At 29.8% G+C, this 20,000-nt stretch overlaps 1 protein-coding gene across 1 annotated transcript in view; it reads left to right on the top strand.

The window, feature by feature from the left end:
* LOC136086681 (corticotropin-releasing factor receptor 2-like) overlaps positions 1–20,000 on the top strand; it is a 212,592-nt gene that overhangs the window by 96,279 nt on the left and 96,313 nt on the right. The window lies entirely within an intron of this gene.

The following is a 20,000-nucleotide window of genomic DNA, read 5'->3' as shown; positions in this document are numbered from 1 at the left end:
AATCCTTAAAGTTTTGGAGTACTATTGCAGTACTTCTGAAAACAAAATAAAGGCAAAATTTTGCTGTACGTTTTTAGGCAGGTCACGACTTTGTTGGGATCTTATATATGTATATATATATACATGCACACTCCTTGTGTGCATGTATATATATATATATATATATATATATATATATATATATATATATATATATATATTTATATGTATATATATATATATATATATATATATATATATATATATATATATATATATATACATATATATATATATATATATATATATATATATATATATTTATATGTATATATATATATATATATATATATATATATATATATATATATACATATATATATATATATATATATATATATATATATATATATATATATATATATATATATATATATTTATATATATATTTATATATATATATATATATATATATATATTTGGGTGTCCCAAAAATACAACTTTTTTACAGAACCAAAAATTTCAAAATGTCTCCTTGTTGTATACCCTAAATATAAGAAAAATGAAAAAGTTAAGGTCTCTAAACCTTCAGTTAGATGTAGATTTCCATTTTTTTCTCAAAATGTCTAATATTTAAATAATAAAACGATCCGAAAAAAGAACAGATTATTTCCGTTCAAAATATTTTTTGTTTGATTTAAGTTGATAAAAATTTATATTTAATGTAAAATATTTTTTACTAAGGAGTTATATTGTTCAAATCGCTCTTTTTCTTTTTTTTATCTATGTTTTTTTTAATTAATTTCAGCAACCACCACGAAGTTTTGTCTCTGAATTTTAAAATGACTGTCTGCCAGGAAATTTTGCACAAGAAAAATATTTCTTTCAGAGCAGTTATTTGTGCACTGAATATTTGAAACAGAATCTTTAAAAAACTTAAAGCTGGGATGAAGATCTTTAAATTTTCTATCTGAACCAAAACAATATATCTTGTATATTAAGATCAAGTATGAAAAAATTATACCCAACAAACTCACGCAAATGAGTGTTTTTGCTCATGATTACATTATCTTTAATTTCTGGTTTCTTTATTTGAAAATAAGCAATATCTTTAGAATAGGTACAATTTATAGGTTTCTCTATCATTAGAAATTACTTTTTATTAATTACACCTGAATCATCTAGTGATATAATAACAATATTTTCAGCCAAGTACAATGTATGCCTGAGAAGATGAATTTTCAAAAGTTTGTCTTATATATCTTCCTCTTATATATCTTCCTTTATGCTGTTAGCTTTAATAGTTTTACTTTAATAGCTTTGAGATCAATATATGGTGCCTGGAATATGACAGTTGACTTCAGAAACCAAGGAATGTAAAATCTCCTCCACTGACAAAACTTCAGAGAAGTTTTGTCATCAGAACTTTGGTACTTCGTTACCTAAATAGAAAGAGTCTAATTCGCATAATCTTATATAGTCTGTTTTTATCTTGAAAAAGGCTTTCAGGGCATTTCCGAGGTATTCTTTTGCTTGTACAATCTGATGCATGTAAGAATTGTTTTTAAAATTGTTGAAATTAAATTTGGTTTAATGAGTTAATACCTTCATTGCGTACTTGAAATTTTTCAGGCCAATATTTTTTAAAATTTGAAAACAGTTGTTTGTTTGGTGCCTTTGTCTTTCCAGTTAGCACTTGCATTAAATGACTAATGTGTCTCTAATATATGTGTCGAGGACATAAAAGCCATATAATGGGCTTCCCAACATACGTACTAATAAATTCAATTCCTCCATAATGTGCACCAGTGTTTGAAGCAGTTGTGCTAACACAAACAGCAAAAATCTTATATTCAATTTTAAAATCTTCTATTACTATTTTTATTTGTTTTGCTTGGCCTTTGCTTTTTAATGAACTTGCCTCGAACACTTCTAGCAAAATATCAATACCATTATCATCCTCAGGAGCCAACACGTTTACTGCAATCCTTTCCATTTTAACAGTAATGTTATTTGTAAGATCCTATTTATTACACAATTTACTTTAGAAGTGAAGCAATAGTTTCTTACTGATTAAAACTGAAATTAGAAACAGTTTTTCTAACTATTCTAAATTTCTTCCCCTTTTTTTTGATACTATAAAATCTTATTCTGTAGGTTCCTGATTTTGACAGAAAAATATTTTCCAAATTATGCCCTGCATGCTTCAGAATTGAAAAAAGAATTGCTGTATGACCCTTTACACCAAGATGAAATTTTGTACTTCACGTGTTGCTTTTATTAATCCGTCCCTGATATTGACCGGAGCAGGTGATCAGATCTATTTTTCTTTCTTAATGGAACAAGATTTTTTTATCTTTGTCACTAGATACATTGAAAAATGAATCATTAGGTTAATTTGACTCAAAATATATTGATTTTATATCAGAATTATAGAGGTTATGATTTCTAAGCTAATTATCTTCTTATATAAATTAAATAAAATAAAAAATATAGATTTTATCCTATATATACATTTCAAGTTTTATCTAACTCATTCCTATGTTCAATTCTCAATCTTTCTAGAATTGAAAGATTTTTTTTTAAGAGAAGTTCAATCTAATATGAAACAAAAAAGACATAATTCACACTTTTACAACTTTAAAAGATTGTTAATGTTATAAAAAAAATAATTAATGTAAACATTATGAGAAAATCTTACCTTTTAAAGATCTATTTACTTTTTACCTTTCTTGATGAGCTTTTCAATTTCTAATGGTCCAACTTTTCATCAAGAAATCTTTTTTTGAAAACCCGCTCTGCACCAGATATTTACTACTTCTTTTACAAGATAATCTTTTCTATCTCACATTTTGCGCCAGGGAGTTGATATTTTAGCTGATACCCTCCTTTCTGTATGGAGCAACTAATATTTGATTTTGTTGACTTAAACCATAATTGTTTTGAGGACATAATATGGTAATATCTTTTTAAAATGTCACCATTTGTTAGCATGTAGTATTTGGGAAGCTCTAAATTGGGTTTGTGTAAAAAATACAATAATCTCTTTGGGTATTCTACCACATCTTAAAAATTATTTTCCAAATCTTAAAATTTATTTTTACAGCTGGTTCTTATGCATTTATTTCCGAAATACTATTTAATTGTATACATCTAAAATGTTATATTGATTTAATAAATGTAACATAAATAATCTCTGAAATAGTATTAAAAAGTAATACTTGCATATTTATAAACTCAAAATAAATAAATGAGAAAGAGGTGGAAATGTATCATATCAACCCCATAGCGGTCAGCAAAAACTATTTGATACAAAGATGTTACCATAAAGCATAGAAACGAGGTCAACAATTTTTTACCGTCCTTAACCACATTTAGGTCGGCAGTTAGGTCGGCATTTCTGAATACCAACCCAAGTTCTGAGGGTTGACATATATATATACATGTATATATATGCATATATATATATATATATATGCATATATATATAGATATATATATATATATATATATATATATATATATATATATATACATATATAAATATAATTATATATATATATGTATATGTATATATATAAACTTTAATTATTACTCATTTAGATCAAGAAAATTTACTGAATAAAAAATCAGAATTAGGTTCCTTTTTAAAAATTTCAAAAACAAATGACCAGTCCAAATTTATCCTAATTCCAAAGAATTCTTTTCATGATTTTTAAATTATTTAATGCAGTTGATGCAACTTCCTGGTTGCAAAATACTACAGTTATTACATAACTAATTATAACAATTCCCAACTTCCTGTGAAATAATTTTTCTATAATTTGAAATTTTTTTTATGTTTAGACATTCTTCCTGATGAACCGACTGATGGTGAAACACAGTGTTGAAGTAATCAAAAGTTAGATAAGTGTTTTTACTAATTTATTATTGCTCTGTTCTTTTAGAACATTGAGCACTCTGTTTGTAGAATACACTAACATAATTTATATATAAATATATATATATATATATATATATATATATATATATATATATATATATATATATATATATATATATATTTATATATTTATATATATATATATATATATATATAAATTAATAAAAAACAATTATCTAACTTTTTTCTTCTACTTGAAGTTTAAACATTGCTGGATTATAAGGAAGCTTCCTGATGATCCAGCAATGGTGAAACTTCAAGTACAAGAAAAAAGTTAGATAAGTGTTTTTGTACTAATTTATTATTGCTTTGTTCTTTAAGAACATTGAGCAGTCTATTTGTAAAATACACTAACATAATTTACATATATATATATATATATATATATATATATATATATATATATATATATATATATATATATATATATATATATATATATATATATATATATATATATATATATATATATATATATATATATATATATATATTTATATGTATGTATATATTGACAGAAAAAAACACTTTAAAATCTCCTGTTTTATTGAGTTAAAGTGTTAAAATGGTTTATTGTGTCCCTGTGTTAAAATTTCAGATATCAGGAGGTAATCGACTGGTAATTAGGATAGTAGCCCTCCTATTAAAGACCAATTCATCATTGTGAGCCTAGATATTTTTTTCAAATGTCATGGACTTCCTTTGAGAAAAAAGTAGACTACGGATTGGCCAAGGAAACCCAAATGAACTGACTAAACTACTGCGTACTTGGTATGGAAAACTATCGTCACTGGTTTCAAAACTTGTTATAAAAGTTAGTTCATTAGAAGCAACAAAAGATGCAAGAGGCCTTGAAATTGATAGTCTTAAACAAAATTCTAATAATATAAGAAGTGTTAATGCATGGGCTGGCTTCATTTACAAAGATAGAAATGGATCCTGTAAGTAGAACGATGCAGCTTTATTTTCCAAAGTCTCCAAGGAAAGCCTGAAGGAAAGCAATGAAAAAAGTAAAATTATGTTATTATCAGTGGTGCAGCAGAGTCTTCTAACCAGAACGATGATAATAAAATTTTAGATGATATTTTGGCAATTTTGAAACTGTTTAGAAATGATGTTAAGGTTCAGAGAAGACTCAAAAAAAAAAATGTTCCTTCGGAAGTTTCTAAGTTAAGTAATTCAAATCCTCCTTTTATATTAGTAGAATTTAATAGTCATGGAAACCATCAGACAGCACTGAAAAATGCTAAATATCTCGTTGAACAGATAGAGAAAAAGTCCAAAACTAACTTTAAAATGTCTACGCTATGTTATAGTCACATAAATCCAGTTGACGCAGTTTTTCATCCTCTACTGCTTTACAACTATTTCAAATCTTAAATGCTTTTATAAAAATGCTACATCGTTGGAGAACAATTGAATTGATTTCAAAGCTTGAATAGCCACATTATTGTCGGGTCAGGTTATCCTACTACTGACAACATGCCTCGTAGGATACGCCTTTCTAGGCAAAGGATAGGAGGTGCCAACTCCTACTTAAAACACCCCCCGCCTTGTGGCTTTGGTTGATAAAAGGCTACAGATGATGTTTTGATAAAAATACTCATCTTTGGCAGATGTTAAATGCATCCGGTTAATGTCCTGTAGAAGGCCTACTCGGCCAAGACTTAAGGGGTAGACAGATTCTTTCTATTGACCAGGCTTGCACCCCTTTCTCATCTATTAGACTAGCGCAGATGTATTTTTAATACATTGTTTCTAGTTTAGGATGCTGAATGGTGGATCTTCTTGACTCAATGCATGGGTTTACTTGTGTCTCTGTTTATATGGTTAGGCAACTCATTCTGTTATCTCCTAATGAGGGTATAGCTCTATAACTCAGTTTTATGATTCTGAGGCCGGCTGGTCAGGTTTCCGAACACTGTGGTAGCTCTCAGAGAGACTGATTCCAAAAACAGCTGAAAAAATATCAAAGTATTACCAGTGCCATGTTGTGCATGGATGGTGTTCCTGTTTGTACTTTTTACATTTGTAAAAACTCCCCCAACTGTCTGGAAACTAGGTTTGAATCCACTGACTATTCTTTTATGTGCTTTCGTTTAGCACAATTTCACTCCATCGCCTTTCTCTTTGTTCTATATTCGCCCTCATTCATCTCAAGACTGCACTCTTTAATTTCATTTCTCATAGTATTGACCAAGCCCTCTCTTTTTATCCATCAGCCAATTTTGTTGTTGTCGGTGATTTTAATGCTCATCACACTGAGTGGCTTGGCTCTTGTCAGAAATTATTGTAAGATGTTTGCTTATGATTGTCAACTAGTTGTCAAATTAAAAAGTGTTCTTGATTTTGTCCATGTTCAGGCTGCCATTCTTTTTGTGAGTGGTCTAAACTGTGGTGTATGGATTTCAGCATCAGCAAACGTAAAGTTTTGAAGTTTCACGGCAGATCATTGTATCTCAATGACTCTCTTTACATGGAGGACAATGCTAGAAACCAAATTCAACTTCAGAATATCTGTGTTGAGGGAACACTAGGAATTTATACAAACACCAGGCTCAAATGAACTAACCAAATAAACCAAGCAGCATAAAAAGCTAATATGGTTTGAGAAATGCTTAAGAGAACCTTTAAAAAATGGAATGTGTGTATGTTTCTCAAATTTTACATATCTTATGCTTGTCCTCTGATTGAGTACTACGCACCAGTTTGGAATCCATTTCTAAGAAAAGACATTAAATAAGTTGAACAGGTACAGAGGCGTGCTACTAGTTTACTGCCTCAGTTACGGAATCTGAGTTATAAATCACGTCTGGCTAAGTTGGGTTTATTAACTTTATTTGAAACTAGAATAAGAGGTCAACTGATGCAGTTTTTTAAAATTTACAAAAACTTTAATATAGTTAAGTGGCAAAATCGTATTCTCAGTACATTAACAGCCAATGGCCCAGTTGGTTGTCTACGCGGTGCGAAATTCAAATGCCATAGAGAGTTTACTAGGAGTTGATTCAGACATAATTTTTTATGCAATCGTGAAGTACCTTATTGCAATAGTCTACCAGATTTTGTCGTTGCTTCAAAGACTGTTGACTAATTCAAAAATAACTATGACAAATAGATTAAATCAATTGTTTGTCGTTCTACAATAGCTGGGTCTCGATAGATTTCAAGCTCATAGAAGTTTCAAACTTTTATTGTAGAATAAAAATAATAGTAATAATAATAATATATAAGCATATATATATGTATATATATATATATATATATATATATATATATATATATATATGTAATTTATATATATATATATAATTCATATATATATATAATTTATATATATATATATATATATATATATATATATATATATATATATACATATATATATATATATATATATATATATATATATATATATATATATACATATATAATATATATATATATATATATATATATATATATATATATATATATATATATATAATTTAAATATATATATATATATATATATATGTATATATAAAATTTATATATATATATATATAAAATTTGTAAAAACACTTTACCATTTTTTTTTTTCAACAAGTTGTTTCGCCATCAGTAAGCTCATGAATTTCGCCATCAGTAGGTTCATGAATAGTTCAGAATGTCTAAACATCAAAAAAAATATTTCCCAGGATGTTGGGAATTGTTTTAATTACTTTTTTAGTAACAGTAGTTTGCAATCAGGAAGTTGCATCAACTACATGAAAATTAAAAAATAAATCATGAAAATAAATTCTTTAGAGTTAGGATAATTTTAAGGTTGTTTGTGATTAGCAAAATATTTTTTTGATTTGCCCTTGGTTAAGCCAATATCCCCTATAACATTTTAAAGTTACGTTACAATTTTACCAAAGACATTTCTTGTCCTTGGATAACTAGAGGAATAAAAAAATCCTCAAAAATAAAACAAAAACTCTATGTTAAATATCTTAAAAATAAATCAGACAAACATAAAAATAACTACACAGCTTATAAAAATCTATTTGAAAAACTCAAAAAAGCCAAACAAATTTACTACTCTGACTTGCTTATGAAACACAAACATAATTCAAGGCGGGTTTGGCAAATAATGAAAGAAATTACTGGCAAACATAAAACAAGCACAAATTCGATGCCGAATGCTATAAAAGTAGAAAATAAATTAGTTACCGATTCAAGTGAAATCGCTGGCGAATTTAATAAGTTTTTTTCAACAATAGGAAATAACCTATCAAATAAGATTCCTTATGTAGGCAACAACTCTGTTGACGAATTTATATCGTCACCAAGTTCAACTATAAATTTTTCAAATCTAAGTTATTATGAATTTGAAATAGCATTTAAATCATTAAAAAGGAATAAAGCAATTGGGCCTGATGATATAAATGGAAATATTATAATTGACTCTTTTAATGTGATCAAAGATATCCTCTTCAAAGTCTTTGAAGCATCTATTACTCAAGGATCTTTTCCAGATAGTTTGAAAATAGCAAAAATAATTCCAATCTTTAAAACAGGTGATCATACAAATATAACAAACTATCGTCCTATCTCAGTTCTACCAGTCTTTTCAAAAATATTGGAAAAAATAATGTATAACAGAATATACACTTATCTTATTGATAATAAACTCCTCTATAAAAATCAATTTGGTTTTCAAAAAAATAATTCTACTGAACACGCTATTCTCCAAGTAACGCGCAGTATTGCCGACTCATTTAAGAATTCTCAATTCACACTAGGCGTATTCATTGACTTGTCAAAGGCTTTTGATACTGTTAATCATCATATTTTAATTAAAAAGCTGGAAAGCTATGGTGTAGTAGATAAAACCCTAAATTGGTTCAAAAGCTACCTAAGTAATCGCAAACAATTTGTTTATAATAAAGAATCCTCATCGCAAATAATAACGAATATAACATGTGGTGTCCCCCAAGGGTCCATACTTGGGCCACTGTTATTTTTAGTATACATAAATGATCTTTACAAAGCTTCTAACTTAACGACCGTAAATTTTGCGGATGATACGAATTTATTTCAGTCGCACGAAGACATAGATATACTTTTTAGTAAAATGAATTATGAACTAAAAAGAATATCATATTGGTTTAGAAAAAATAAATTATCTTTGAATACAGATAAAACAAAATTTTTACTTTTTTACCCAACATCTAAAAAAAAGAGAATCCAAAATATCTTGCCTGATTTATTAATTGACAATACAATCATAAAAAGAGAAAAAGTTTTAAAATTCTTAGGAGTCATGATAGACGAAAACTTATCTTGGCATCAACAAATTGATAATATTTCCATGAAAGTTGCTAAAAGCATTGGAATTCTATATAAAGCTAGATATATACTAAATAAACAACAACTAACTCAACTATACTATTCATTTATTCATTGCCATGTAAACTATGCTAATATTATATGGGGAAGCGCTCACAAAACCAAACTTAAATCTCTCTATCGGCATCAGAAACACGCAGCTCGCATAATTAATTTTGCAAATTGTTTTTCAAGCTCAACACCACTTCTTATAGAAATGAAAGTTTTAAATATATACGAACTAAATATTTTTAATATTTTATGTTTTATGTTTAAATGTAAAGAAAATGTATCTCCTAGAGTATTTACTAATCTCTATAATTTGAAACCCAAAAACAAACATGAACTTTGTTGTAGTAAAACTATTCAAGAGCCATTTTGCAAAACAAAAAATAACCAGTTTTGTATTTCTTATCGAGGTCCATTTCTCTGGAATAAAATAGTATTACCTAACTTTGATTTTTCTTTCAAGTGGTCTTTTCCTTCCTTTAAAAAGAAATTAAAAAAAATAATATTTTCAACACAAAATATATTCATCTATTTTTAGTATTTCAAGTTTATATGATTTAATACATTATTTTTGTTTACTGTATGAAGAATATAATTTATACAAAATATATTGAGTACTTTATATTATAATATTCAATATTGAGAATGTTATATACCCATATTATAAAATATTATGTTAAACTTGCTAAACATCTGAAGAGTATTATAACGCATATGTAATTTTTTAATGTACGACCTTCTTTATATATAGATTGTAAAGGGCTTCATGATAAGATCATGTGATCTTCTGGAAGTCCTACCAGTAATATATTCATTGTAAATTTACCTTGTTAATATTATTCTTGAAATAAAAAAAAAAAAAAAAAAAAAAAAAAGTACTCTATGTCCTTTTTAAATTTGAATTTGAATTCAAAATTGAAATTTAAGGCCCTTTTTAAATTTGTAAACGGAAAATCTCCGGGCTATGACGGATTTCCAGCTGAATTTTACAAAACTTTTTGGCACATTTAAGAAAAACATTTTGAAGAACTTGCTTACGAAATTCTTTTCGTAGAAAAAAGAACCAGGCGCTCTATGAAAAAATCAATAATTTCACTTATTCCCAAACAAGGAGATCTTACTAAATGCAAAAATTGGAGGCCTATATCTTTAATCGGCGCTGATTACAAAATAATCACAAAAGTGCTGGCCCTAAGACTTGCAAAAGTAATGGGGAAAATTATAGAACCAAATCAAACTTGCGGAATTCCAGGTAGAAACATTTTTTCAAATTTACATCTAATACGTGATCTTATAGATTACGCCGAATTTAAAAAACTACCTAGTTTCGTTTTGACAATAGATCAAGAAAAGGCGTTTCTGCTGCAGATCGCGCGTTTCTGCTGCAGATCGCGCGTTTCTGCTGCAGATCGCGCGTTTCTGCTGCAGATTCTCCGAAAATTCAATCTCGGAGAAAATTTTGTATCTTTCATTAACAACTTGTATTCAGATGTTTCGGCAACTGTTTTGAATTGCGGCTTCCTGTCTGCCTCCTTTTTTACGGAAAGGGGAGTCAGACAGGGAGACCCTCTCTCTCTTTTGCTGTACGTTTTTGTTGCTGAAGCTTTGGCTTTGGTGATCTGAGCGGATAGCAGAATAGAGGGTTTTCCTCTGCCGGGAACACGGAAACCTCAAAAACTACAGCAGTACGCAGACGATTCGAACTTTTTTGCTAAGGACGTAAAATGTGTCCGCTATTTCTTTGAAAACCTAAAACTATTCGAAAAAGCAAGTGGTTCAGTGATCAACGCCTCAAAAACCAAGGGTCTCGCTCTTGGGGGTTTTGATCCCGAAATTAACACACAATTGGACAACATAGAGTGGAGCAATGACACCGGTTTCAAAATTTTAGGTGTTACATTTTACACCAGACTGAGCGATACAACCAATTTCAACTGGCTAGTAGCTCTTAACAAAATAGAGAAAAAGCTCAAGTTTCTGGGACTGCGTACTTTGTCACTTAGGGGAAAGACTAATCTGATAAATACGCTAGCAATGTCAAAAGTGTGGTTTCTAGCAAACGTTTTGCCCACTCCCGAGTGGGTAATAGAGCGTTTGCATCGAGCCATTTTTGAAAATCTGTGGCAAAAGACCAATTTCAACCCGGTCAAACGAGAGACACTTTTCTTACCCGTCAAAAGCGGGGTCCTCGGAATTTTATCACCGAAGGAGCAAAGTCTTGCGATCCGCCTCAAAACGCTCTTTCAAATAAAAGAACGCGAAGAGGACAAAACTCACGATTCTTACTACTTTTCAAAGTATTGGGTGGCAAGTTCACTTGTTAAATTTACTAAGCAAAACGAAAGCTGGAATTTTTTAAGGCAAAACACGTTTCCAAAACACTGGGACAACAAAATGTCTCAGTACTACAAAACTACAATTGATATCTTAGATAAATACGGGTCCCTCTTTAACACCCCCCTAAAATCAACAAAAAAGTTTTACTTAGAAGTGGCAAAAAACAAAAAGACAGTCGTGCCAGCAGAACTTTTCTGGAACAGTTCAACAAAAACAACAATGCCGTGGACCCAAATTTGGAAAAGAAATTTTACCTCCCACGCATACGGACCGACGCAAAACATCCTCTTTCGATTTCTCCATAACAGCTTACCTTCTGCTGCCTTGCTTGCCAAAAGCACAAGGCAACAGATCGTTAAAAATAACAAATGTAAAACTTGCGGAAAAATTGAGGACAATCTGCACATATTTGCCTACTGTCCTCCCTCTGTTACAATATGGGAATACTTTAAACATGTATATAACTCCTTGACATCCCAAAACAACTTTTCTCCAATAAATTCCATTTTCTCAATTGAGACTGCGAATTTATCGGAGAAAAACCCTACCTCGCAGCTGCTGTTGACAGTCACTCAAACCATTATGAGTGAAATATGGAACAGCAGATGCCACCATATATTTGACAATTCAAATATTGACCCAACGGCAGTGATCAGGATAATTACCAGAAACATCAGGAATATTATTACTTTAAAATATAATTATCATGTCCGTAGAAACACCACGGACATTTTTTGTCAACTCTTTTGTATTAAAAACGTTTTTTGTGAAATAGAGAACGGGAACCTGAAACTAAACATATGAGCCAAACTAACACACTGGCTCGTAGATAGAACTAAATGTTTAGTTGAGTGTTCCCGTGTCCATTAAACATATAATTTTTTTTACAACAAAGTTATTGTTATTTATGATTAGACAATCACTGCCAGCCCTAAGTTTATGAGATATATTTTATTATTTGCATTTTTTTTCTGTATATTTCGTAACGTGATGATTTGTGTAAAAGTCCTGTAATTTTTTTTAGTATTAATTAATAAAATCTTACTTTACTAAATATACTTAAATAATCTTTACCAACTTCATTATCAACATTCTTCCATATTCTCGATTTCTTTCCGCACAAAGGCTCAAAAAAGCAAAACAAAAAACACAAAAAAATATAAAAATAAAAATACAAAATAATAAAAAACTAAAAAAACACAAAAAAATACAAATACAAAAAACGAACAAAAATTTAAAAAATGTATATATATATATAAAAACACGACTTTGTTTTTAAAATATTGTTATATTAACTGATGAACTTTTTTGAAAAGATCAAAGTAAATTTAATGTAAATAAGACTGTTTTTTTTCTTTTGCTTTCTTATAATATAAAAGTGTATCATAAAAATATTTATAAATGGAAAAATATATAAAGTTGAACGATTTGTAAACTTATTGTAAATATGCGTATCTATTATGCAGAGATAGTAAAGACATTTGTAAATATTTATTATTTTGTAATAATCTTTTGTAATAATTGTGATGATCACGTTATACCTGATTATATTGAGGAAATAAAGAATAATGAAATGTGTGAGGAAATTTGTGAAGAGCAACGCGTTCATCCAAAGCCCTCATACGCACATAAATTAAAAGCGCATCAACCAACTAGTCATTTAAGACAACTAAAAAAAACGCTCTTGTGCAAACTTTCAACGAATTACACCATTAATGAAATACTTATGGCTGTAGAAGATGCAGATCTCGATGAAGAAATTGCAGGAGCTCAGCTTATTAGAAAGAACACAGTATTAGGAGTAACTGTTAAAGACCAAAAGATAGGAAATATTCTACTTGAAAAGGGGCTAAGTATCAAAGGAATATACCACCAGTTCTTTAGATCAACCCCAACCAAGCAAACTAGCATTCGCGTAACAGTGTCTATATTAGGCCTACCACTAGAGTACGAGAACTTTTAGATCGGAGAAAAATTACAGTCAATGGGACACGGTAAACATATAACATCTAGGACAATATACCGATTTACCCCCAAAAGAGGAACCAAATATTATTCCGGAATCCTTACTGCCGTAATGGAAAATATTCCAGAAAAAATACCCAATACCATAAAAATTGAAGGCCATTATGTAAGGGTAATCCACAATAGTCTAAAAAAAAATATCCAACCACAAGCAAATATCTGCACTACGAAAGACACAGCGGTATCCACAAATAAAACTAATGAAAAAAACAACAAATACTTCAACAGAAGCAACTAGTAAAGTTTCTCTACTAGATGATGATAATAGTAAAAATGGAAAAAATGAGAAAAAACAAGAAGAAAAAGAAATAAAAAATGTATTTACTAAACCACAAAACGAAATTAACAAAATAACCAACCATAATCAAATGGATGAAGATCCTTAATATAGAACAGAAAATGCCGATGGGGAAGACGCAAGTATAGATCTCCATGAACGAAAAAAGAATGAAAAAAAAAAGAAAAAATGATCCAGAAACAACAAAACTTTTAGATCATAAGAGATCCAATATAAAGTTTTTAAAAGAAAACACCGATAGGCAAAGTCCATATAACTCCTTGACCCTGTTATTGGCACATGAATATCGACCTAGTAAACGACAACGGCCTCATCGATGCCCTTGGAAAAGATTTCGATAAACAAAGAAAGAAGAAATTAAAGTACCAAAATAATAACCAATGGTGGGAAATAATTAAACATCGAATCAAAACCATCGCAATAAAAACAGCATCACGCAAACAAAAATCTATCAGAGAAAAAAGAAAACAAAATGAACAACAAATTGAAAATGAAACACAAAATCAACTACCCAATCAAAATATAGTAAAAGAACTCCAATCAGAACTAAAAGGACTCCAGAACACCGGGGTATTTGTAAGAACAAAGCAAATAATTGTTGAAGAGGGCGAAAAACCCTCCAAAACACTCTTACAAATAGAAAAAAATAATTATAACAAAAAAACTATCAAAGAAATAAACGATGCAGAAACAACTTATGAAGACACAACTAACATCCTAAAAACAATAAGGTCCTTTTATCAAAGTCTTTATAAAGATCCAAACATCGAAGCTGAAAAGCAAGCAAAATTCTTAGAAAACATTGACGTAAGACTAACAAAAGAACAAAATGCCCACTTAAATGAAAAATTCACCTGTGTAGAACTCCGAAATGCAGCACAGTCTCTCAACAAAGGGAAAACCCCTGGAATTGATGGACTCCCTGCTGAATTTTATCAAATATGCTGGAACATTTATGGAGAAGATCTTACTGCACTTGCAAACGAAAATATTTTTAGCACAGAGAACGAAATGTCATGGTCTCAAAGAACTGCCCTAATAAGCCTCCTCCCTAAAGAAGGTGACTTAAAAGAGCTGAAAAACTGGAGACCAATCTCATTGCTCTGTGCTGATTATAAAATTATTACCAAAGCACTAGCCATATGACTATCTAAATTTTTAAGCATTTTAATAGGCACGTCGCAAACATGTACGGTTCCTGGGAGAAATATTTTCTCAAAGCTTTTTTTCATCAGAGATCTAATACATTATACCAACAAAAAAAACCTAAGAAGCTTTCTACTGACAATAGACCAAGAGAAATCCTTTGACAAAATTGACAGAAACTTCTTAAAGCCCTTGAAAGATACAATATGGGAAAAAATTTTGTCAATGCCATAAAGCAAACATTTAAAAATAATCAGTCTATCATTCTAAATAACGGTTATATGAGTAAACCACTTAAAATTGAAAGAGGTGTCCGCCAGGGTGACCCAATTTTGCTAATGATATACTGTCTAGCAGTAGAATCGTTAGCATTTGAAATAAGATTAAACAAAAACATCGACGGATTCACGCTACCAGGAACGAAATCCGACCTCTAGGTCATGCAATATGCAGATGATACTACCATATTCATGACGAACCCAAGAGCAATAAACAGCACATTTACTACACTTGATAGATTTAAGGAGGTCTCAGGGTCCAACATCAATAGATCCAAAACTGAGGCTTTTGCATTAGGGGGTTTTAACTACCTTGAATATGAAAACACCACAAGACATACAAATCCAAAATTCGTCAAATTAAACTGGTCCAATACGAATGGTATCAAGATTTTAGGTGTCTTTTTCAGCAATGACTTGGCATACACTGCCAGAGTAAATTGGTCTAAGGCTCTCCAAAACTTTCAAAAAAAAAACAAAATTCTTTAAAAACAGAAACGTGTCTCTCAGGTGTAAAGCGATATTTCTAAACACCTTAGCGCTATCAAAAATATGGTTTGTAGTCAATCTATTTCCAATAGATGACACAACCATTAAATCAATAAAAAAGGAAATATCCAAGTATCTCTGGCAGAGTGATTTTGCAGAGCCTATCAAAAGAGGCATCCTGAACCTCCCAACTGACAAAGGGGGACTAGGAATTCTTAACGCACAAAAGCAGAGTCTCGCCTTACGAATAAAACACATTTTCAACCTAAAAGAAGTTGAGAACCCTCACCCTCTTTTTTACATTCAAAGCTACATACTATCGTATCCGCTCACAAACTTTGCTAAAACTACACACCCAGAATGGACCTTCCTAACAAAAAATCTAACACCAAAATCACTAAAAGAATTACCATACTATTAAAAGGATGTCATTGAAACACTAAAAAAAAGAAGAAAAAATCTTTGAAATCACTCCCAAAAAATCTAAAAATATATATTGGCAAATATCAAACCCAAACGAAAATGAAAACATAAAGAAAATTGAAACGACATGGGAAACACACCTGCAAAGATCTCTGCCGTGGCCCAAAATATGGCAAAAAAACTTCAACTCTTTTGCCCAAGGACCATCAAAAAACACGCTATGGAGAATATATACAGATAGTCTGCCAACTCTTCAAAAGACCAAAAGGTGGCGCAAAAACCGAGGAAGAGGAACAGACAAATGTCGAAAATGCGATAAAACAGAAACAACTTTGCACCCGTTTATATCGTGCACAACAACAAGAAGTGTATGGAATGCGTTTAAAACCATCTACAAGAAACTAAATCCAAATAAAAAATTTAACATTGTTCGCGCTATATTCCAAATAAACTCAGAAGAACAACCACAAAAAATGTCGCAAAAATCATTACGACAACAACCAATATAATTACCACAGAATTATGGAAAGCGAGAAATGAAACTATAAAAGAAAATAAGGGTATAACATCCGAAAAAATAATAGAAAGAATCAAGAAGGAAATAAAATATATATGAAAAACACACTACAACAAGTTCAGAAGAGAAAACGACATTGAAGGTTTCCATAAAATTTTCTCAATCAACAACGCAATTAGTCTAACAACCATGGAAACGTTAAAATTTAACATATAACTCTAGAATATAAACTAAACTTGATCCCAAATAAATTCTCTCGACAACTTAAAAAAAAAAAAAAAAAAAAAAAAAAAAATGAAAAAACCCGTTACGAGTGTTATAAAGTCACATCCAAGAGTTGCTTCCTAAACTCTCGATAACTCAATAAAAACTAATAAACAAAATACAAAACAAAATAAAACTATAAAACTAAATATAAAACCATGAAACTACAAAAACAAACAAAAATACAAAATAAATGTGCCTTCTTTGGCCTTGGACAAGTTGGAAGATAGAAAAAAAAAAAAAAAAGTAGCACTCTATGATCGCTTTTGCTTTTAGATCACTTCTCGGCCTAATGACTAAGATCAAGTGTAGTATCTGTTCTTTTTTCGGCGACGGACCATCTCTCAATTGGTTACGGTGTTGTTAGAAAGCAGAAACAGCGCAAGATCGAAACCGTGAAAGTCGATAGAGGTTCTTGGCGTAGTCGCTTTTTCAGTGTCTCCTTCTACGTCCGGAAATCTCAAAGCGTTTCGTTCACTCCGGACGTGAAATGGAGATAAACCATAAAGATGGCGCTGCTCACTTTCGGCTGAGTGGCAACTAAACTCTTATATAGGTCAAACAACCTTTAAATGGGCCAAAATACGGAGTCTCGGCTCCTAAATAACACCGCTTAAAATGTTATAGGGGTATACATACATATATATATATATATATATATATATATATATATATATATATATATATATATATATATATATATATATATATATATATATATATATATATATATATATATATATATATATATATATATATAAAATTCAAGTGACATCTTTAATAGTATGTGTAATAATATTATAAGCATTAAAACATCATATACGGTATCAAACAATTTATTTATTTTTTAAGTAATATTTCGGCTCATATAGTGAGAGCCATTATCAAACAAATAAAACCATTAAAAAAACTGTTTAAAGATTATAATAAACGTAACCAAATGATGTCATTGCAACGTTAGATATTCAACATTTTTTAATTTTAGAAAAAATGGTTTCCAATGGTGAGTCATCACCAAATTTCCATTATCACGATTTAAAACGTTTTCTTTAGGTTTTGAACATTGTACACGTTGTATTTCAATGGCCTCACGAACTTTTCTTTTGTAGTTGTTTGAAATAACAGAAAGCGTTTTAGGGTTCTCCCAGTTTGTTTTACCATTACAATGTTGTGAATGTTCTACTATTCCAGATGTTTCCCAGTAGGCTTTTGTGACATTATTTTTATGTTCTTGAATTCGTGTGGAAATCTTTTTTTTTATTTCACCAATATAACATGCACCACATGTGCAATTAAGTTGGTACACTCCTGGATGACTGTTTAGAGGCAGTTTAGACTTGATTCGCAAAGTATATTTGTTAAGGGATTACCAAAACGGAAGACTGTTTTAACACCGACTTTACAAAACTCTCTTGTTAGAACAAGGCTTCTTTTTGGGACCCATGGTAAAATAACAAGATTTTTTGTATCAATTTTTTGAGAACTAGATTTATTTGTGGAGTATTTGTAGTTTTTAGCAATATCTGAATACTGTACACCTCTAACAGTGCATTTAGGTCAGCACTCTGATGTAAAGAGCTGCTGAGGACTTCATTTAAACATATTAACATATTAAAACATGTAATAGAGTTGCCACTACATCGACTGAGGGTTTGCCTTCTTTGCAAAATTTGCAATTTTCTTTAATTAGGTGGTTAAAAAAAGTATGAATAAATTGGTAGACAAAATTTAATAATGACAAGTGCAAGATTATGCATATTAGAAAAAAACAACCTAAAAACAAGAACTCTATGCTTAATAAATCCAAATATAAAAGTGTGCCACTATAAATAACTTTAGAAGGAGATCTTATATAAATATGTATCAAATGACCTAAACTGGAATTGCCACATTAACTATAATTTCAAAGTTTACCTCCTTTGTCCTAATGTATGCGGTAGTGGTGCAGTGGTAAGAGCGCTCGCTTTGTAAGCGAGAGGTTCGGAGTTCGACTTTCACCACGTCCCTGGAAGTACCGCGCTCAACTTAGTTTCTCCGCGCAGCAGTCTTGCTCGGCAAGGTTCGTGTTTCGGAGTTAAAGAGTTGAGAGAGGGTTGCACCACGAATAATAACTAAAAAATTAAAAAAAAAAAAAAAAAAAAATGAGTAGCCTCCTCGACTGTAGTGGTCCCCTTCAAGCCTTGGGGGGGGGGGGAGTTGAATAATCTAAAAAAAAAAAAAAAAAAAAAATGTGAGGCCAATGAGTTAAAATAATATTTAGTTTCACAATCTTATCAAAAATTTAGAAAACCAATTTTTGGTGTAATGACTTTTTAATTTATACTTTGCCTTCACAAGGTACAATATAATCAAGAAGGCTGTTTTTCAAAGTAATAGCTTTTTAATGTTAGTTAAAGTAACACTAGATTTAAAATTTTTTTAATATAAAAAATTTTTTTAGAGTTGCCTCAAGACACTTGAACATTTGTTGGGTCTCTAATTATATATAAAAAAAAAAGGTTTTTGAAAAGATTGTCTTGTAGGATCTTAAAAGAAGTAAAGTTATATAAAAATTCCAAAAGTAATTATCATTATAAAAAGAAACTTCTTAATTTATATTTTACTGCCGAGAAAATGACATTTTTTAAATTAAAAATGAAAAAATGTACATAGTTGATTAGTTGAAAAAATTTTTCTCAAATTTTTTTAGAGTCTTCTGTAGGTTGTCCCAAAAACAACATTATTATCATGTTGGGTCTTAAATTTAGGAAATTATTATTAAAATTTAAAAAATTGTTTGCTATATTATATAAAAATTATGGAAAAAAAGTAGTTGTCAAAATAGTAAGTAAAAATGCACTCATTTTTTAGTTATACCCTTTATTTTTTATATAATTAATATTTTTTATATAATTATTATTTATATAATATAGTTATTATTTTTGAAATTTGCATATG

Source organism: Hydra vulgaris, chromosome 11, assembly GCF_038396675.1.
Source record: "Hydra vulgaris chromosome 11, alternate assembly HydraT2T_AEP".
Lineage (NCBI taxonomy): Eukaryota > Metazoa > Cnidaria > Hydrozoa > Anthoathecata > Hydridae > Hydra > Hydra vulgaris.
This window is presented reverse-complemented; position numbering and strand designations above follow the sequence as displayed.